The sequence below is a fragment of the Bombina bombina genome, chromosome 1 (assembly GCF_027579735.1).
Source record: "Bombina bombina isolate aBomBom1 chromosome 1, aBomBom1.pri, whole genome shotgun sequence".
In the NCBI taxonomy this organism is placed as follows: domain Eukaryota; kingdom Metazoa; phylum Chordata; class Amphibia; order Anura; family Bombinatoridae; genus Bombina; species Bombina bombina.
In genome coordinates, this window is record NC_069499.1 from 983,467,132 (window position 1) to 983,491,261 (window position 24,130).

Below are 24,130 nucleotides of genomic sequence, written 5' to 3' on the forward strand. Positions count from 1 at the left end.
AATAGGATTGAGCTTGCATTCTATTGGCTGTTCCAATCAGCCAATAGCCACTAATTTAGTGAGGGGTTTTTTGTACTTTAGATATTTTTTTTAAATTGTATTTAGTTTAGGGAATTTATTAAGTTATAGTGTAGTGTTAGGTGTTAGTGTAACTTAGGTTAGGTTTTATTTTACAGGTATATTTGTATTTATTTTAACTAGAAAGTTATTAAATAGTTAATAACTATTTAATAACTATTGTACCTAGTTAAAATAAATACAAAGTTGCCTGTAAAATAAAAATAAACCCTAAGCTAGCTACAATGTAGCTATTAGTTATATTGTAGCTATCTTAGGGTTTATTTTACAGGTAAGTATTTAGTTTTAAATAGGAATTATTTATTTAATGATAGTAATATTTATTTAGATTTATTTAAATTATATTAAAGTTAGGGGGTGTTAGGGTTAGGGTTAGACTTAGGTTTAAGGGTTAATAAATTTTAATATAGTGGCGGTGAAGTTGGGGGCGGCAGATTAGGGGTTAATAAATGTAGGTATGTGGCGGCAGTGTAGGGGGGGCAGATTAGGGGTTAATAAGTATAATGTAGGTGGTGGCGGGGTGTAGGGGGGGGCAGATTAGGGGTGTTTAGACTTGGGGTACATGTTAGGGTGTTAGGTGTAAACGTTCCCATTGGAATCAATGGGATATCGGGCAGCAGCGAACAAAAGCTTTCGCTGCTTTCAGACTCCCATTGATTCTTATGGCATCCGCCGCCTCCAGGGCGGCAGATTGAAAACCAGGTACGTTGGGCCAGAATAGTGCCGAGCGTACCTGGTAGTTATTTGAATGATAACTAACAAAAGTAGTCAGATTGTGCCGAACTTGCATTCGGAACATCTGTAATGACAAAAGCATCGATCTGTGTCAGATTGAGTCCAGCGGATCGTATGTTAGGTCATAAATTTCTACTTTTGCCGGTTTGTAGGGTTTGATAACTAAGGGGAATCAGGCTCGCCACAAATACGCTGTGGAATTCCAGTGTATTTGCGGTTGACGGCTTGATAAATAGATGACTATGAGTGCAGTTGCAATATCCTGAAGTTAGCATACTTGAGTCTTTCACTCTCGCAAAAGATTTTACTTTCAACTTGTAATACACGTGCCAATCCAGCAATACTAATTTTTTACTTTGAGCGCAGTTAGCATTCGAGCAAACAAAAAATTAGACATAATAAAGAACGCAACATGGGAAAAAAATTACAGTTCTAATACTCCAAAAATAGAGAATATTTGATTATATGGCCCATATAAAGTAATGACACTCTATGGGAAACTGAAGTTGACAGTTTTTCAGTTTTAAATTAAAAAAAGACATGCAAAGTGCAATCTAATTTATAAAAGATACGCTTATATATACAAAGTATAAGCCTAATTTGTAAAGGTTACACACAAACTGTGAAGGCATAATCAGAATTTGAAAAAAAATCACAATCCTAAATACACTGCTGTATACAAAATAAAATACAAAATAGAAAGTGCAAGTGAAAATGTAATAAAAAGTAATCTGGTGTAAATTGATATAAAAAAAGAAAGCACAAAGAGTAAATGCAGCAGAACTCTCATGTCATGCATTGCTATATTGCACTGGGCTTGTCTTTCCTTCACAAACAGAAATGCAGGGAACGCCCCTTGGAGAAGGAAAGCAAAATCTGCCTTCTGAATATTTCACTTGGGATCTTGCAGTGCTGGAGGATCATTTTAGAATATCTAACCTGAGCGGAGAGGTTTTGAATATTAGGGCCAAAGTCTCACCTCTCAGTTACTGAAATATAGAAACAAGAAGGCACTGCAATAGCATAATATCTCAAATTCACAATAAAGTCCAGGTCAGACCGTCACACAATGCACACACAGAGGAGTATTACTTTTAAAGATGGCGCACTTCAGATAGTTAAAATTGCTCAGTCTGGGTATATTTCTATCTCCCCAGCTAACTATCCGTGGAATACCCTGGACTTACAACTGGGTTTCTATCCATCATTTATAGAAATCACTTCAAATATTATAATAAAAGAAACATAAGTATATTTGTGCAACACATTTCACAGCGCTTCTGGCACCATTTCCTCAGGCAAAACATCAAATAAACAGTGTAACATACTTATGGTGGAGATAGATTAAAAAAATGTAGGGTAGAACACTTTCTAAATGCTGCATGAGATATTTCTCACATTGAGGAAAATAAGGGAAGGTGAAGAAAGGAGGTTACGTGTTTTAAAAATATGGAACACTGGTAGGGTAGAACTCTCTCTGCATGTCATATAAGATATTTCTCCCATGAAGAAAAGAAAAAGAAAAAAACGAAAGAGATGGAAGGGGAGTTGCACTTTACAAAAATACTCAATGCAAATAATAGAGTAGGAGATGTAAGTTAAGGTTTATAACAAGTAACCCTTTAACTAAAAATAGTGCCACTGTATAAAAAGTGTCAGTACCACTACCATAATCTTATGCATCAAACCTTAACCGTTGAGGAAGTGGGTCCCATTGTTGGACTGTACGTGTATGATTCAAGCTACATCTCTCTGTCTGGGAAGGGTAAGACTAAGGAGTGTTCCAAAACTTTAGTAAATTGGTGCCCAGCACAAATATTAGTAATTAAGTAGATCTGATTCTCTTGGGTTATCGGAAACTTAGGGTTAGATTACGTGTGGTGTGCTAACAGTTGTGCACAAGCGATAAGGGGTTTATTGCAGCTCTTTGCGAGCGTCGGAAGTAGCACTTGTATTGCGAGTTGAAAGTAAACGTGTTCACTCGAGTGCAATTAAATTTAACGTGTGTTGGGATATTGCAACATCAGAGCTCTGATTAACTTTTACGCAAGACAAAAAAGTTGCACAAAACACATCAAAAACACATTTAAAAGTGCAGTTACACTCATAATAACACTCATAATAACATAAGGACTAAAAGATATGAGGTCCCAGGTGTGAAAAAAAAGGCAGGCAAAGAACAACACTATCTCGCGATTGCAATTACGCTCCTCATGCTAGCGATTGTGCTACACTCGTAATCTGGCCTATTATGTTTAATTGTAAACTGTGCATGCTCAAAAATGTAAACATTTAATAATAAAAAAAACATGCCCATAATCAAGATACACCATTTAAAACCGACCAAAATGGATTTCCAAGAATTCAAGGCGGTAGAATAAGATACAAGTAATAATCACAAGAGACTGTGCATAAAAAGTGGTGTGTGATAGACTGGAATATTGTTAAAAAGTAACTGGGGTATGAAGTGAAAAAGAAAATAGAAAACCATTTGAAAACTAGATTTGTGGTGGAATGGAACAGCCTTGAATTTGAAAACAAAATGCAAATTGGTTGTATTAGATTGGAATAGCCCTCAATCTCTCAATTTCATATCTTTGCTGCAAGAGGTTATATTGTTTATTACTATCCCTGGTGAAATGCTTCCCATGTAGTAAGAGGTAACATTCCACTTGCAAATAAGTTCTACCATCTGCTTCTATGACCCGCCACACGTCTATACTAAAGCTAAACCTATTTTACTGTGTAATCACATTTAGCCAGGCATAAGACTCTGGAATTATAATGACCACTAATATCACAATGCAAAATAGTCAATAAAATGTATAATGTCGTTTTGTTTCTCCAAGACTTAATTGTTGAGGTCATTAACCCATTTCTTAATTTTGTTTGATATATTTTGCACCATTTTAGTTGCCTTCTTTGGGACTGCTTCTAACATACCAGCAGATTATTTATTATATTTTCTGGGTTGTTCTTTCTCTAACCATCAGTTGTCCTTGTAAGTCACATTTCATGCCCTCCGTTGACACAAAAGAGATGCAGTGACAAGGTATCACCCTCCTGTCCCACTCTAAAACACTCAGTGTTGCTGGCAGCAGATGGCAAACTCAGTCTTTTTTTTATGATCCTCCCATTGTTTCTGGGGCAAAGGTCTTATTAGTAACACCCCCTCCCCCTTAACGTCTCTAGAAGCCAAGTGGCTGGGGGAAGGCGGTAAATACAGCTTCCTGAAGTGGCCAAAACAGAGATCTCAAACAAAAGACATTCTGTCACAAAGCAATAAGGTCTTTATCCTTATCCACCTCTATAGAGTGCAATCTCTGCAGGGTAGAGATTCCTTCTTTAACCGTCAGCATCAGTGTTCAGAACAGTCTTTGCCGAACTGGCATTTCCCTCTAATTCAGGAGTCTGTAGAGTGTAATCCCAGCTATATCTTAAAGGGACAGTAAACACCTTGTAATTAGAAGACAATTCTGTTTTGTCGCTATAGAATAACATATCAGTCAAGTCTTATGCTTGTAAAACAAATTAAAGGGACAGTAAACCTCTTGAGATATTTGTATATAAAATGTTAAGTAATGTGCAATAAAACAACTTTGCAATATATTTTTCTTACTTATTTTGTCAATTTATCATGTAATTTAGCTCTAAAATTTGAGTCTTTACTTGAAATGAACTCGGCTGACATTTCAAACCTAACTCTGCTGTAGATTTGTCCCTAATTGGCTTTATCAGATTACAACTGCAAAACAATTTACTTTATGACCGTGGCTAACCTTGTTGTCTGTAGACTAAAGCCCAGATTGGCTCCTACAAATAAGGCTAATGTTGGGTGGAGTTTGGCTGCTGAAAAATAATTGCAGTAAAAAGGATGTAAATTTGTTTTAAAAACAATTGTTCACAGCAAATGTTTATCAATATCAAAACTCCACCCACCATTTACCTTATTTGAAGGAGCCAATCTGGGCTTTAGTCTACAGAATACAAGGCTAGTCACTGAAATAAAATTAGTATAAAATGCATTGTTTTGCAGTTGTTATTCGATAAATCTAATAGGGAGAGATGTGTAGCAGGGTTAGCATTGAGAAGCCAGCACAGTGCATTTCAAGTTCCAAGAATCAAAATGAGCTAAATTTCAGAGCTAAATTACATGTAAAGGGGGCAAAATAAATAATAAATATCTATTGCAAAGTTGCTTCATTACATGCAACTAAATATTATGGGGTTTATTTAACAAATGGTGGCCGGACATCGATACATTTCTTGTGCAATGCTGCCCCTGCAGATTCGCAGCTAGCAAGCGGTGTCAATCATCCCGATCATATCTGATCACGCTGATTTCTGTCCGCCACCTCAGAGGCAAGCCGGAAAGGCTCACGCGGAATGAGCAGCATACGCGGCTTAATAAATCTGACCCAGTGTATATAACAATCTCAAGGTGTATAAAGTGCTTTTAAAGTTTCAGTGGAAAGATATAACCATCGTTATGCAGTTTCTGAAGTGAGTATAAGTATACTGCAGAATAGCTCTGCCTTTTTTCATTTTGCCAGGTCTCAGTTTTGAGTGTAAACTCATGACAACAGATCCTGTTTTATACTGCAGTTTCACTGTAGAATATTTTTTTATAATGTACTCAAGTAGGGAAAAAAACCCATGGAGAAACAACTATGGATGGTATTGGTGTTGGGATGAAAATAATTTGCATTTAAAAGTTATTTCAAAGTAGTGCCATTTAGTAGCATAATATGTGTAGGGTATAAATTCTGTACTTATTCTGGTACTTATATTATGCAGGCATCATCCTGGCTCACAGTTATTTAAACATTGCATTAAAATTGTGGGCATATTCAGATATATAAATGAACCATTCAGTGTTTTTTTTAACATTCAGGTTATGAATTCTGTCTGCCCTGGTATATCTCAGTATAGAATATCTATACAACCTCTGTAGTATAAACATTTGTTCTAGACCTTACAATCTCAGTATACAGTTCAAGAGTTATGCAAAATTCTCAGCTATTTTTCAAATTTTAGTGTAGAGAACAAGCTTTGTATGATTAAACTTCTTCTTTCTTTACCTTACAAACTCTATGTAGATTCTAAATTTTGCACAAGAGATATTTCTTTATTGTTATTATTATTATGTAATTTATCCATTAACAGTGCAATTTCTGTAAGACTGGTGCATGCTGTGCAGGACAGGGATTCCATCTGTTTCATAGAATTGCATCAATATAAAGGCATGTACTGTATTTATCAAGCCGTCAACCGCAAATACGCTGGAATTCTGCAGCGTATTTGTGGTGAGCCTGATTCGCCTTAGTTATCAAACCCTACAGACCGGCAAAAGTAGAATATATTGATGTAACATGCGATTCACTGGACTCAGTCCGACACAGATCGATGCTTATGTCACTACAGATGTTCCGAATGCAAGTTCGGCACTATCTGACTACTTTTGTTAGTTATCAAATAACTACCAGGTACACTCGGCACTTTCCCGGCCCAGCGTACCTGGTTTTCAATCCGCCTCCCTGGAGGCCGCGGATACCATAGGAATCAATGGGAGTCTGAAAGCAGCGAAAGCTTATGTTCGCTGCTGCCCGTTATCCCATTGATTCCTATGGTAATGTCTACACCTAACACCCTAACATGTACCCCGAGTCTAAACACCCCTAATCTGCCCCCCCTACACCGCCGCCACATACATTATACTTATTAACCCCTAAACCACCGCTCCCGGACCCTGCTGCAACTAAATAAAGTGTTTAACCCCTAAACCGCCGCTCCCGGAGCCCACCGCCACCTACATTATATTTATTAACCCCTAATCTGCCCCCCCTACACCGCCGCCACCTACATTATATTTATTAACCCCTAATCTGCCCCCCCTACACCGCTGCCACTATATTAAATGTATTAACCCCTAAACCTAAGCCTAACACTAACCCTAACACCCCCTAACTTAAATATAATTTAAATAAATCTAAATAAATTATTCCTATTTAAAACTAAATACTTACCTATAAAATAAACCCTAAGATAGCTACAATATAACTAATAGTTACATTGTAGCTATCTTAGGATTTATTTTTATTTTACAGGCAACTTTGTATTTATTTTAACTAGCTACAATAGTTATTAAATAGTTATTAACTATTTAATGACTACCTAGTTAAAATAAATACAAAAGTACCTGTAAAATAAAACCTAACCTAAGTTACAATTACACCTAACACTACACTATAATTAAATTAATTACCTACATTAACTACAATTAACTACAATTAAATAAAATTAAATAAAATTATCTAAAGTACAAAACAACCCCACTAAATTACAGAAAATAATAAAATAATTACAAGATTTTTAAACTAATTACACCTAATCTAATCCCCCTAACAAAATAAAAAAGCCCCCCAAAATAAAAAAGCCCTACCCTACACTAAATTACAAATAGCCCTTAAAAGGGCCTTTCGCGGGGCATTGCCCCAAAGTAATCAGCTCTTTTACCTGAAAAAAAAGTACAATACCCCCCAACATTAAAACCCACCACCCACACACCCAACCCTACTCTAAAACCAACCCAATCCTCCCTTAATAAAACCTAACACTAAACAATTGAAGATCACCCTACCTTGAGAAGTCTTCACCCAACCGGGCCGAAGTCCTCAACGAAGTCGGGCGAAGTGGTCCTCCAGATGGGCAGAAGTCTTCATCCAAGCTGGGCAGAAGAGGTCCTCCAGACGGCAGAATTCTTCATCCAGACAGCATCTTCTATCTTCATCCATCCGGCGCAGAGCGGCTTCATCTTCAAGACATCCGACGCAGAGCATCCTCTTCCATAGACGTTGACTGTAGTATGAAGGTTCCTTTAAATGACATCATCCAAGATGGCGTCCCTTCAATTCCGATTGGCTGATAGAATTCTATCAGCCAATCGGAATTAAGGTAGGAAAAATCCTTTTGGTTGATGCAATCAGCCAATAGGATTGAAGTTCAATCGGAATTGAAGGGACGCCATCTTAAATTACGTCATTTAAAGGAACCTTCATTTTACAGTCGACGGTGATGGAAGAAGATGCTCCGCGTCGGATGTCTTGAAGATGGAGCCACTCCGAGCCGGATGGATGAAGATAGAAGATGCCATCTGGATCAAGACTTCTGCCCGTCTGGAGGACCTCTTCTGCCCGGCTTGGATGAAGACTTCTGCCCGTCTGGAGGACCCCTTCATCCGGCTTCATTGAGGACTTCGGCCCGGTTGGGTGAAGACTTCTCAAGGTAGAGTGATCTTCAAGGGATTAGTGTTAAGTTTTATTAAGGGGGGATTGGGTGGGTTTTAGAGTAGGGTTGGGTGTGTGGGTGGTGGGTTTTAATGTTGGGGGGTATTGTACTTTTTTTCAGGTAAAAGAGCTGATTACTTTGGGGCAATGCCCCGCAAAAAGCCCTTTTAAGGGCTATTTGTAATTTAATAAAGGGTAGGGCTTTTTTATTTTGGGGGGCTTTTTTATTTTGTTAGGGGGATTAGATTAGGTGTAATTAGTTTAAAAATCTTGTAATTATTGTAATTATTGTATTATTTTCTGTAATTTAGTGTTTGTTTTTTACTTTAGATAATTTTATTTAATTTTATTTAATTTAATTGTAGTTAATGTAGGTAATTCATTTAATTATAGTGTAGTGTTAGGTGTAATTGTAACTTAGGTTATAATGTAGGTGGCGGTGGGCTCCGGGAGCGGCGGTTTAGGGGTTAAACACTTTATTTAGTTGTGGCGGGGTCCGGGAGTGGCAGGATAGGGGTTAATAACTTTATGTAGGTGGCGGCGGTATAGGGGGCGGAAGATTAGGGGTTAATATGTATAATGTAGGTGGCGGTGAGCTCCGGGAGCGGCGGTTTAGGGGTTAATACATTTATTAGAGTTGTGGTGGGCTCCGGGAGTGGTGCTTTAGGGGTTAATAACTTTAGGTACGGCGGGGTCCGGGAGAGGCGATATAGGGGGTAAAACAGTTTAGTATAGTGTGGGTGTTTAGTGACAGGGTACCAATAAAGCTGTGAAAAAGCCGAAGAGCAGCGAGATCGATGACTGTTAGTTAACAACAGTCCGCTGCTCATCGCCCCGTACTTGGTGCGCGGCTTTTTGACAGCTTTTTTGGTAATTTTGGAGAATGTTTTCAGGTCCGTGGCAGCGATGTTAGGCGATCTTAGGCGAGCGTATTGGTGCCGTCGAATGCAAGAAAGTCGACGCTTTGATAAATAGATGCCACTGAGTGCTAGTTCTTTTTGTCAATAAATTCTATCTATCTATTGATCAATCTATCTATCTATCTATCTATCATCAATCTATCTATCTATCCATCTATCCACCTATCTACATATCTGTCTGTCTTAGGGTTGCCATCTATATGGGCAGAGGCGTAACTAGAAACCACAGGGCCCAGGTGCAAGACTCTAAGAAGGAGGTAAGTGTCTTTGTGTGTGAGAGTGTGTGTGTCCTTTCTGTATGTGTGAGTCTGTGGCCCCTATTTATTAAAGGTCTTGCTGACCTGATCCAACAGTGCGCACACTTTGGAGCCTATGAAAACGTGCTCTCATGAGCTCAAAGCTTCCATGCAATGCAAACGTTCACGTTCGTATTGCGCCTCACAAAATTGCGTGCGCTGGAATTATGAGCGGAGAACAAATATTGCGCTAGCGTAAACGCATTTTGCACTCCACTCGTAATCTAGCCCTTAATGAACTAAAATATACAGTTAGAAAATAACCTCTTTATTTCATTTTTTATTCAAAGGAACTTTTAGTTGAGTTCAATTTAGAGATCGGGTGTATTAAAAAAATAAATAACCACAGATTTGTTTCAGCTGTTCAAACCACAAATGTACCAAACTCTACACACAGAGAGTGAAAGAAAAGAGAACATTTCAGCAAAGCATGGGCTAGTGATTTAAAAATCTATTTGTTCAGCGGCTCTGGCATTTTTCTCTTATCTCAGAAGACCAGCTGCTAGAATATTAACTATGAACGGCAGTAACAACTTGGCCATAATTAGCACCCTCTGTATTTGCGGTTTTAACTGGGACCAATTTGCAATGAATCTTTAGCTGTTATAATTAGGTTACTGTTTGCAAGTCACATTCATGGAAACTCCAATCACATAAGCAGTCGTTAACCCCTTTATGTATTTGTTGCCTAATTTGGGATGTATCTGTCTAGGTCCTGCTTTTACAAACAGGTGCAGCCTTCCCTGTATTATTAAAGGAACATTATAGTAATTTTTTCCCTTTGCTTCATTTGAAACATGGCATTTCTAAATATATACATATATATATATATATATATATATATATATATATATATATATATATATATATATATATATATATATATATTTATTTATTTATTTAAATATTTACATTACATTTTAGGCTTGAAGAGGCATGTACCTTTCACCAAAAGGGCTGAGGGAGTTATTTTTTTAACCAGTAGGGATGTGCATTTCACTGCTTTGTTAGCAGGAGGCGGTCGCTAGTGGCCTTCGGCTGTATTTCTTCTTGTGAAAGTGCAATACACTATTTATCTAGATTTACACAGATATTAGTGTGTTGAGCTTTCACTAGAAGAAATACTGCTCTGAAAAAAGCCGAAAGCTGTGAACAGGTGCCGTCTTTTACTAAGCTGCCGAATTCACATCCCTATTAACCAGTGAGTATTTCACACACATATACATGATCAAATATTCTATTACTAGTCCTAAAGCCCGTTCACACGGGCCGTGTTGTGTTATATTTCATTTTATTCTCTCTCTCTCTCTCTCTCTCTCTCTATATATATATATATATATATATATATATATATATATCTGCAAAAGTTTCATTACAAGAAATGATAGTGAGTGCACCCAGGGCTAAAGATACTGAAAACAATTTAATAATATCTGAAAAATACTTTGTACACACACTTGTATAACATTTTAAATAACAGTTAAAAATGGGACGTCTCCCAATACAAATAAAAATGTAAATATAAAACACTTGAATGGTCTAAAATCACTTAAAGAGCAAATATATAATATCCGGTAGAATTAAAACGTAGATACCGAAAGATATAGTATGTTCAAATGGCCAGATTAAATAATGAGCAAAAGACTAACATCAGTATGGTTAACTTTTACATCATAGTGAAATCATAATTCATAGTCATCTGTTAGATAATAGGGCACAAATCAATGCTGTTAAATGAAGTTGGGATTAAAAAGACAAAACCGTCTTATGTATTATTGCAAAATCTCCTAGTGATATCTGATCCGTTGCAGGAAGTATTATAACGTGAATCCGAAGCAAAGCAATAATAAGGGACTTACAATTTCTTGTAGGTTACCTTTATACGGTATATTCTCTTTGCAGGCAGAGTAAACATTCACCACAGTGATTTTAGCTGTTCCGTCTTGGCTGTTCCCAATCCTACCTGTCTTTTGTGTCCAACGATCAATCACGTGTTCAGATGTGATTGCGTGCCCTTACGTGACGTGGTGGAATGCCGGCTATCACCGAGAATGGTTGGGAGTGGCAGGCCTCTTTCTCTGATTGGATTAGGGTGCCAGACCTCCTGTCTTTGTATGAAATTAAAAACAATATGAGTTCTTGCTCTTATTACCGTGAAGTCCTCAAACAGAGGTGTTCAAAGAGAACCCCTGCTCTTAGTGCATATGCCCACGCAGGGAGGAATGTTGTTTCCACAAAGTTCCAAACTTGTTGATATTTCCAAAACAAGTTTATACCTGGGTAAAGGTAGTTAGGATGATTAAGTAAGGCATCACACAGTGCTATCCTCTCTTTTCGACGCATTTCACCCTTTTGTAGGGCTTTATCAAGATGAGTGATAGCAGTTAGGAGTTCTTTATTTATAGGTTGTGAAATTTTGCCATTGGTCAGGGCGGTCTCTTCCAATAAATTGATGATTGTCAGCTGTTATTACAATTGTCAGAAGTTTTTTTTAAGATGGTATTTCTTAGCCACTAAATCTTTGAGATGTCTCCTCATATACGAGTATATTAAATAAAATATACATGACAATAAACACAGATTATTCAAACGTATATAGGAAACTGATTGTTATCTGTCATCTTAAACATAATTCAGTATTTAAAAAAAAATGTTTATACAGGACTAAAGAATCACAATGCGCAAGATTAGAACGTTTTACTCATATCAATAGCTTTGTGAAAAAATAAATCCTTATATTATTAATTTATTACTATATTAATGAATCAGAAAGAAATGGTGCAGATCCATTTCAGAGTTAAGACCTTTAGGATGGAGCGTATCAAATTTATAAATAAGTTCAGCCTCTTTCACTAATAATTTGTTTTCCAGGTTACCTCCTTTAACTTTACATATTCGCCAGTATTGCATATTCCTAGTTCTACCTCCATGTACTTCTTTAAAATGTCTGTATACGTGTGTGGTGTCAATCTGATGTTCAATGCATAGTAGATGTTCTCTTATGCGGTCCCTAAGGTTTCTTTTCATTTCCCCCAAGTATATCAGATTTTAGGGCATATACTACCCCTTTAGTGGTGCATCTAATTAGGTCCTTTATGAAGAATTCTTCTCCGGTGTTTGGGATTATGATACTTTTTTCTTTACACTATGTTGACAGGCTTTGCAGGTATAGCATGGGAAGAAACCAGAGACCCTTTTCCCATCAGATATCTATCTAGACTCTGCTTAGCCTTTCTTTGAGTCTCACTTGGTGCTAATATTGTTTTAAAATTCCTGGCTTTTCTAAACACAAATCTTGGGTCTGGGGTCAGACTGTCCCCAATTATGGGGTCTGCTTTCAAAAGATGCCAGTGTTTCTTGATGATTTTTCTTAAAATGCCATGGTCAGCACTATAATCTGTTATAAACGGAACATTTAGGGTGTCATTCTGTTCTGGTATTTTTTTGTTATAAGTTAACAGTGACTTTCTATCTGTGTTTCTTGCCCTGTTAACTGCTGTTTTCAGGCTTTCAGACTCATAGCCTCTTTCTTTGAACTTATCTAATAGAGTAGTCATCTGTTCTTCAAAAAAATTTTCTGATACGTAGGGTCTATCTTAAGGGGATACTGGTTTTCCAACATGTGAGATGACAATTATCTGCATGAATGTAATTGTTGGAATCAATTGGTTTGAAGTGTGTTTTTGTGTCAATCTTATTTTCTATAGACATGATTTATATAGCCAAGAATATTATTTGATCTTTTCTATAGTTATAGTTAAAAATTGGAATTGGTATTAATTTTTTTAAACAAAAGAGTCAATTCCAGTTCTGTCCCTTTCCATACTATCAGTATGTCATCTATATATCTCTTGTAGAGCACAAGATTTACACTATGGTAAGTAAGAATGCTATAAAAAATTTAAATTTTAATAGTTTTTTATATCAGTTAACAAAATGCAAAGTGAGTGAACAGAAAAATCTAAATCAAATGAATTTTTTCTGTGACTGACCACCCTTTGGCTTCAAAACAGCATCAACTCTGCTAGGTACACTTGGACACAGTTTTTAAGGACTTCTGCAAGTAGGTTGTTCCAAACATCTTGAAGAGGGATTAAGGTAGCCTCAGTTGCTTCTGTCATGTAATCCCAGACAGACTTGATGATGTTGAGATCAGAGCTCTATGGGGTCAATATCATCACTTTCAGGAGTCCTTATTCTTCTTTACACTGAAGATAGTTCTTAATGAGTTTGGCTGTAAGTCTGGGGTCCTTGTCATGCTGCAGAATACATATGGGGCCAATCAGATGGTTCCCTGATGGTATTGTATGATGAATAAGTGTCTGCCTTTACTTCTCAGCATTGAGAAGACCATTAATTCTGACAAAATCCTCACCTCCATTTGCAAAAATGCAGTCCCAAACTTGTAAGGAACCTCCACCATGCTTCATTGTTGCCTCAAGACTCTCATTATTGTACTGCTTCGGCGAACAAACTGCCTTCTGCTATACGGTCCTTAACATTTCCCATTTCTTTCTGCTTCTCCTGAAGAGCTTGGACAGCACATATGGAAACTCTTCTCTGCCTGGAAGAGAACTTGCTGATGCAGTATAACAAACTTGTGTCTTGTAGCTGTGCTCGGTCTTGCCATGGTGAATTAATTTTAAAAATGTCAGCAACCTCCACTTATTAGCTGTGTTTGGATGTTCCTCACCTAGTTTTATTCCTCCTATACAGCTATTTATTTTGCCGTTAATGATTGTGTTTCAACCTACATATTAAATTGATAATCATTATCACCTGTTTGGCATAATTGTTTAATCATTCACCTGAATATGGGCAAGATTACAAGATTAGAATATTGCGCCCATGTTAACTTGAACACATATTAAAAGGTGAAAGTAAACATGACCGCACAAGCGCAGACTTAATTTGCGCTCATCGGGTTAGCACAGTTGAAGACCTTGTATAAAGGGATGGGGCTAAAAAAATTGTACACATGTATACACAATATATTATATATATTGTAATCTGCCCCTTTATGCCTACAAAATCCCTGACTTTGTGCAAGTGTACCTCAAAGAATTGAGGCTGTTTAGAAGGCAAAGGGTAGTCACACCAAATATTGATTTGATTTAGATGTTTCTTCTGTTCCTTTACTTTGCATTTTGTTAGCTGATAAAAATAAATAAAGATAAACTATTAACATTTTTATTTTGAAAGCATACTTACTTTACAGCAATTTTTCACATCTGCCTAACACTTTTGCACAGTACTATATACATATATGTGTGTGTGTGTATGCACAGTTATGTCATGGGGGTTACAAAGTTGAGCTTCTCTATAGGGTCACAGAGTCTGCATTTTAAAACAGTGATGTCAGTTATGATGGCACTGTCAAATTATTGTTGCATTCAGTAAAAACAGTCAAAAATATATGAGTGTTTGGGTATATTTGGAATTATTAGGATTTTGAAATGAAACGTCTGACAGTAATATTTTTGTCTAGAATCTCCCATATGTAGAAGTTTGCATCAGCATGCAATTAATATAAGTGCTCCCACAGTCTCAAACATACAGCATAGCCCTAGAATCTAGATCTCAAGCTGTACGGTTCAGGAACTCTGCCCCACTGTCCCACCACAGTTCAGCACAGTCTTCAGTGTAAATGTTTCCAAAGTGAAGGCAGAATTTACCCAGACTCCACCCATGACTTTCCTCATTTGAAATATTCAACAGTATGCCCAAGCCTGCGAATGATATGCCCACCTTTGTCTTACATAACACCAGTTTCTACAAGTCTCCCTCATGCAGCTTAGGCCTCCCAGTCTGGAAAATATGCTGTTGCTTTGACCGGTAGAGCAACCATTAAACAAGCTGCAAGGCAAATGTAAACTCTGTACTGATGCATCAAACATAAATTACTTGCTGCACTGAGTTAACCCCAGTACCTATATCATAGCAGTGGTTTCATTAGGTATCCTCTTATCTGTTCATCCCCACACAGTAATAAACCCTAAGTGTAGCCCCCACTACAATTTATTATTGCTATGTTGAGAGTTCCTGAGTAATGATCTCAGACCAGAACACCTATATGGATGATTGTGTTTTTACTTAGCTTTGCAATGGTGTTTTAGAGATCTATAGTGTAATTACAGCTCTACAGAATAACCATACAGTTCTATTGAATAATTACACATTTTTATAGAATTATTAAACAGCTTTGGTTCCACAAAGAAAAACTCTAATATGATAGACAAAAATAATAATAATAGTAATTTCCCTGGGCAGTGGAAGTGCCCGATAATGAATCCATCTATCTGATGGGTTTCGCTGCTCAGGGTAAACCCAATAATGTCATCAGTAATGCAGTGAGTGACATCATCAGCTTATCCTGTTAAAAGACAACAGGAGCTGCAGAAGCCGTTAAACGGGGTAAAACAAAACAGTTGTCTGTCTCAGCTGCAAAATAACTCTACATTTAAATGTCCCAAATTACATACATCTCCCTGATTGGTTCTCTGCAGATGCACTATGGCCTGAGCTGTCAGAATAAGTCTCTTAAAAATGTGCTTTGTGAAGTGTGCAGATCTTTAGACCATCTGGTATCTTTATATGTATATACCTCAACAACATCTTTAAAGCCCAGGACAGTTTGACATGTATATATGTCCAGATGGTCCTTAACCATTTAAGGAGATTCCTTTTAAATGTAATACATGAACATTGGTCTCTGCTATCCAGCACTTTGAGGTGTGTTTGAAGTAGGTTTGGTAGAACCGTACTAGAAAGGAAGAGACTCCAGAGTTTTTTGGTAACATTCTAATATTCTAAGATGAATTTGTAGCATATGACTTCAGATCTCATACAAGACCAGGTAGCCATTATTACTGCTGTTTTAAAATTATAAAATATCCATCCCTGTTCTAATAACTAAATCCTCCCTTATCAGCAGAATGCAATATCATTTTGAATAGTCAGTTTTCTAGATATTCTATCTAATTTTAAAGAACCCTTATTATATTCATATTGATGAATTCTGGGAGTAAACTTTGCATACAGATCACTGGTGTATTTTCATTTTGTGCTGCCCTAGGCCCAGAGAAACCTGCTTCCTTACCCCCCAGCAATTTTAGTTAATATATTCCACATATATTTCTCACAACTAGAGATCAGGGACCCATGGAGCAGCATACACCCCTTCAAAATCTGGTAATCACTGATTTGTAATAAAAATAATCAAATTAATAAGCAAAACATGAAGGCCTGCGACTGGAAAGTCATTGTGCCATCCATCTACCCCTCAGAATTGGGCAGTCCTCTAAATCCTGCTTCCCTAGACAAAGGCCTAGTGGGATTAGGTCAAAATACAGCTCTGTTACTGATCTTATGTTTGTACATATATCATGACCTCAAGCAGATACTCAAATCAGCCAATAGGATTTAAGCAGCTCTCATCCTATTTGCTGATTTGAATTTTTCAGGCAATAGGAATGCAACGGTACCCCAATATAAAAGAGGTACCTTGCATTCAATCTTCAGTGTGTGGCGGACGATCGCATGAAGAGGATCCATGTCGCTGAAGACCGCCGCCGCCGCTGAAGAGAACCAGCACTCTAGATGAGGACAAGCGTTCTGGATCCGCGCATCACAGAAGACTGCTACACACCTCCGGGAAGAAGATAGAAGATGGTGCCCCCCTGGAAGAAGAGCTTCCCCGCCTGGATGAAGACTTTGCTTCCGGACTTCAGGAACGGTGAGTGCATGTTCTGGGGTTAGTGTTTTTTTTAGATTAGGGACTTTTTATTTTTTAATGGGTACTAAAGAGCTGATTGCCCTTTTAAGGGGCAATGGGGGACTTGTAATTTTTTTTAGGTAAAAGAGCTGTTTAACTTAGGGAAATGCCCTACAAAAAGGTTATTGTTAGCTTAGTGGGGTGTTTTATTTTGGGGTGGCTTTTTTTGTTTTTATAGGGCTATAAGATTAGGTTTTAAAAATAGTAATGTTAGGTTTTTGTATAGTTTAAGCTTAGTTTTTTTTTAATTCACAGGTAAGTTTTTATTGACGTTATGGTAGTTTTATTGTAAGTTTAATTTAAAGTTAGGGGGTGTTAGGTTTAGGGTTTAATACTTTAATTTAGTGTATTGCGATGTGGGGGTAGGTGGTTTAGGGGGTAATAGGTTTAGTTTAGTATTAGTGATGTGGGGGGCTGGTGGTTTAGGGGTTAAAAGCTTTATTAAAGTAGTTGCGATGTGGGGGCGACGATTTAGGGGTTAATAGCTTTATTATAGTAGTTGCAATGTGGGGGGCTGGCGTATTAGGTATTAATAGCTTTATTTAGTGTTGGCAATGTTGGGGGGCGGTGGTTTTTGGGTCAATAACTTTAGTTAGTGCCGGCGATGTTGGGGGGCAGCGGATTAGGGGTATTTAGACCAGGGGTTTATATTAGGGTGTTTTTACATAACTTTCTTTTCCCCATAGACATCAATGGGGAATGCTTTATAGCGATCGCCATTCTGCGATTGTGCAATAACATTAACCAATTTTTATTTTTTCTAAATATTTTTATTGAGGGAAAGTTTCGGCATACAGGTAAAACAGTGACGTATTACACAATTACTTTCAAAAAGTAGCAATAACAAGGTACATTATACAGAATACATAATGAGCTACATAGTCTAATGTTGGTGATATCAATTGTGCTATGTAAGGACATAATTTATAGATGCCAATGATAATCTAAGCCTTCTCTACCAAGATAGGAGGCCACTCTTGGGCCCCAGCCCATAAAATAAAATAAATTATATTTACAGAAGACTATCTGGAGTAGAAGAGACCACTTATGGGTCTTATTACATTCACCTCAGATTTTACATTTTCATTATGCTGCAACTGTTAACTATAAAGAGGACACAATAAACAAGGTGTAAACACTTATTTTATATATATATATATATATATATATATATATATATATATATATATATATATGTGTATACAAGAATAGATACAGCGCCTATATATCCATTTAAAATATGGATGGTGTATGGGAATATGAGTGAGAACTAGAGCTGATTATTAGAAAAATAATAGCAATTAAAAGAATATTTAAAAAATATAAATTATTAGAATCAATTATGCTTGAAGAATGATGAATAGATTATGAAACAGTGTTCATATGAGTCTTTAGACAATATATAGTCCGTAGTAAATCTTCATAAGCAGTTGGTATCAGTAAATAGATGGTATGTAATACCCTTACCAGATATTACCTCAATCTGATGAGGTAAGTATGCCGCACTGGGGGTATATACAGATGGTAGAATCTTCTCCTTGTATTCAGATGTGGTGCCTCTTGGGTTTTCGTGAGCCTCCTGGAGTATGCAGGGATATGTTTCTTGTTGTAGATAGATCCCTTGTACTTCCTTTATGTTGGTAGTTGGCCTCTTGGAGTACCTTTTCTGTCTTGGTATACACTTTCTCCAGCGTAAAGATACCCAGGGAGACAAGAAAGGATATATAGTGTAATACAGTTTATTTACAATTTAGGCATCAAATATAGTTCACATAGCACTCACATTTGGCATCCTCAGATTAAGAGCAAGTTTTCTCTGTGAAAAAAATCACAAAAAGACAAAGGCGCCTCCTAGTGTAATACAGTTGGTGAAAGAGATTTGATAGGTAATCAAAAAGGTACTCACAAGTGGAGCAGCACCCAATTGTGCTAAATCAAACAGACTGGGATCTCACAGTGTCCCAGCTCACTGACACTGCAAGGAAACTGGTTTCTCCAATGTCTTGCCGGACTGACAGAGCTCAGACTCTCACAAAGAGGTTTACATAAAACCAAATTTTATTAATAAAATAAAAATCTCAGTGTCTCATGACACTAGATATTAAAAGAACAAGCAACGCGTTTCTCAGACTGCTGTCTGTTTCATCAGGCTTCTATTGATACAATGAGAGTACTGGCTTAAATAAAAACATATGACCAATCCCAGTTCATTAACCTCTGACACACCCAACCAGGTGTACTAAGACCTAATTGGTCTCAATATAACCACTGACATAATAAACAAAATAGAATAACAATCTCTAAACATCTAAAAACATTTTAAAAAATTAATCATGAGAATGAGTATATATACATACACACACATGCACATACATATATACATACATATATATATATACACACATACACATATACACATAAGGGTTAACATAATGAGTCTATCCAATCTTGTGAACAAGGTCTTATCATAGACATATATATTCCTTTAAAATAAAATTACTAAAACTTGACCCACATTACCTCTGTATTAAAACTGTAAAAACAAAAGTCAAAATAAAATGTTAAAATACAATATATTTGTCAAAACGGAACCTATGTGCATTCTATGCTTAATTACAGATATGTATATAAATAGAAAGATATTAAGCAATGTGTGCATTATAATAATCTTATTTCCATTATTGCCTCTAATTATGACTTTTGACATATGTTTTTAAAAATACCTTTTTTCATTCAGATCAGCAATGTACAATTTGCTCTAAGTTTGTCTGATCCTAAGAGTGATTTACTTCCTGACACATGGTTTACTTCCTTATACATCATAAGTCACAGGGCCACTGAGGACCTATCATCAATTGTTAAGGGATGACCACAAAGCCAATCAGGGCTAGGCTAATACAGCCCACATGCATAGCATAGTTGTTATGTTTAGAAGGGGACAGCCTAATATGGGAAGAGTCCACAACCTGAGCCTACAAAAAAAATGTTAATTAATAAAAAATTGATTATACTATGTTCTTATTTATACAAATATGCGGCTGCTAGTGAGATACTATTAGACTCTAATATACATGTTGTTCTAAAAATAAGACCAAAAAGTGAAAGAAATGTGATAATAGTACAGGGCAATAAACTATAATGTGTGCAAATAACAGAGTAGATTTGCAACTTAAAGAACTGTGATTTATAATGTGTGAGATTCAGTGCTAATAAATGTAACTAGACTTACTGAAAAATAGTCTAAATGTGTAAATGTGTTTACATGTGAAAAAAAAAAAAAAAAAAAAAAAAAAAAAAATCCGGGTAGAGTCCACAACCTGGACCTACATTGCATTATTATTTTGAAAAACTATCCTTTTAAGTATTCTAATAGATATAAAAGTGTATTTAGAAGTATATTGACATTGAACAGTTGTGAAAATATAACTGTGAAAATATATAGTATATCATATATATGATTAAAGTGTTTAGCAGTGAAATTAATGAAACTAGTAAAATACTAGTATCTATTATAAATGTGTTATATAGGTAACAGCAGAACTATAAAAATAAAAAAAATAATAATAAATAAAATAAAATAATAAATATGTGGTTACGTGAAAGTGGATTATTAAACAAACTAATATAAATATGATGGTTACCTAAAAGTGTGTGGTTTGTGACCCTATTTAAAAAAAATAAATAAAATAAATAAATAAATAAATAAAAATTGGCCAGTATAGCAAACCATATAATAATTTCAATTTCATAAGGGGCAAAATAAACCCTAGCAATTATATATGTACTAATGTACACACAACTTCAAAGAACCGTGCATACAGGCATTCCAACAAGCACATATAAACATATACACTGTTACTAAACATATAACCAAATACTCACATAAGAAGTATACGATACATCCATACCTAAGAGCATATACAATAACTTACATGGAACATAAACAAAACATCCATACCCAAGTATATATACACATACATACATATAAACATACACACATATTTACACAACATGCGGATGTATATGTAGATGAAGAACCCGAATATGACATGTATATATAGTGTGAATATTATTTCTTGCAAGGTTGTTGCATGCAATAAAGAAAATAATAAGGCACATGTTCACAAGATGTACAATGTATCTCATATAGATGAATACTAAAAAGCAGACATATCTATATTCTCATTGAGACCTGCTGGAAACAGTGTGTTAAATTTATAAATCCAGTAGGTCTCTCTCTGACAGAGATTTTTGAACCTATTAATACCTTTTTTGTAATGAATCCTCTCTAGTGGTGTTATTCGAAACTGGCATTTCTTTCCTATATGGCATTTGTTGTGGTGTCTAGATACACTGTGTTTAGGACTTTTTTTGACTATATTTCTATAGTGTTCACCCCATCTGCTTCTGATATTACGTATGGTCCTGCCTAAATATTGTGCCCCACAAATGCAGGTAAGAAGATATATTACATAGTTAGAACCACAATCTAACCTTTCTCTTAGTTGATACGTATAACCCGAGGTAGAAGAGGTGGCACTAGTGGTCCCATGGGTCACATATTTGCACATATTGCATCGTCTCTTCCCACATCTAAAGGATCCTTTACTATAGTTATTATTAACCGCAGTTCCAATTTTGGATACTCTTTTTGACATTATTATTTTGCTTGGGGCTATCTTTTGCTTAATTGTAGGGGCTCTTCTGAACGTTACACTAGGTGAGTCATCTAGTATCCCTTTAAGGATAGGATCCTTTTTAAGCAGGTACCAGTGTTTGTTGATTATCCTTTTTATAACTTTATAGTTGGAATTGTAATTGGTAATAAATGAGATGTTTTTTCTTTGGCTAGTCTTTTTACTGCAGTTAGTTTTTTGGGGGGGATTGAGAATATCTTCTCTCTCTAGTTCTCTAGCTCTCATATAGCTTTCTTCAATGAGTGATAATGGATATCCCTTTTCCAGAAATCTATTTTTCAAAACCAGTGATTGTTCATCATATGTTTCCAAAAGTGTGCAGTTGCGCTTAATGCGCCTAAACTGGCTGAAAGGTATATTCTTCTTCCAGCTGCTAAGGTGATTGCTACGGTAATCCAAAAAATTATTACTATCCACTTGTTTAAAATAGGTTTTTGATTGAACCCTATTATTGATGTCCCATGTAAGGACTATATCCAAATACTCAATTTCATCTGGATGAATTTTGTGGGTGAAGGAAAAACCAAATGAATTTGTGTTTAAATTTAAAGCAAAATTTCTCGCTGAGTCAATGGACCCTTTCCAGATGATAATAAGGTCGTCTATATATCTGCCATAGAAGACCAGGTTCTGCTCCCAGTCCTCGCAATAGATATAAATATCCTCAAATCTTCCCATAACCAAATTGGCGAAGCTGGGAGCGAACCTGGTCCCCATGGCAGTACCCTTAGTTTGTATGTAATAATTGTCCAAATATTTGAAATAATTATGCTTCAAAATAAATTCTATCAAGTCCAGAAGGTATTTCTTCTGTATCCCTGGCATATATATATATCATCACTGAGATAATCTGATACATAGTGTAGCCCTATTTCATATCACATGAAATAGGGCTACACTATGTATCAGATTATCTCAGTGATGATATATATATGCCAGGGATACAGAAGAAATACCTTCTGGACTTGATAGAATTTATTTTGAAGCATAATTATTTCAAATATTTGGACAATTATTACATACAAACTAAGGGTACTGCCATGGGGACCACGTTCGCTCCCAGCTTCGCCAATTTGGTTATGGGAAGATTTGAGGATATTTATATCTATTGCGAGGACTGGGAGCAGAACCTGGTCTTCTATGGCAGATATATAGACGACCTTATTATCATCTGGAAAGGGTCCATTGACTCAGCGAGAAATTTTGCTTTAAATTTAAACACAAATTCATTTGGTTTTTCCTTCACCCACAAAATTCATCCAGATGAAATTGAGTATTTGGATATAGTCCTTACATGGGACATCAATAATAGGGTTCAATCAAAAACCTATTTTAAACAAGTGGATAGTAATAATTTTTTGGATTACCGTAGCAATCACCTTAGCAGCTGGAAGAAGAATATACCTTTCAGCCAGTTTAGGCGCATTAAGCGCAACTGCACACTTTTGGAAACATATGATGAACAATCACTGGTTTTGAAAAATAGATTTCTGGAAAAGGGATATCCATTATCACTCATTGAAGAAAGCTATATGAGAGCTAGAGAACTAGAGAGAGAAGATATTCTCAATCCCCCCCAAAAAACTAACTGCAGTAAAAAGACTAGCCAAAGAAAAAACATCTCATTTATTACCAATTACAATTCCAACTATAAAGTTATAAAAAGGATAATCAACAAACACTGGTACCTGCTTAAAAAGGATCCTATCCTTAAAGGGATACTAGATGACTCACCTAGTGTAACGTTCAGAAGAGCCCCTACAATTAAGCAAAAGATAGCCCCAAGCAAAATAATAATGTCAAAAAGAGTATCCAAAATTGGAACTGCGGTTAATAATAACTATAGTAAAGGATCCTTTAGATGTGGGAAGAGACGATGCAATATGTGCAAATATGTGACCCATGGGACCACTAGTGCCACCTCTTCTACCTCGGGTTATACGTATCAACTAAGAGAAAGGTTAGATTGTGGTTCTAACTATGTAATATATCTTCTTACCTGCATTTGTGGGGCACAATATTTAGGCAGGACCATACGTAATATCAGAAGCAGATGGGGTGAACACTATAGAAATATAGTCAAAAAAAGCCCTAAACACAGTGTATCTAGACACCACAACAAATGCCATATAGGAAAGAAATGCCAGTTTCGAATAACACCACTAGAGAGGATTCATTACAAAAAAGGTATTAATAGGTTCAAAAATCTCTGTCAGAGAGAGACCTACTGGATTTATAAATTTAACACACTGTTTCCAGCAGGTCTCAATGAGAATATAGATATGTCTGCTTTTTAGTATTCATCTATATGAGATACATTGTACATCTTGTGAACATGTGCCTT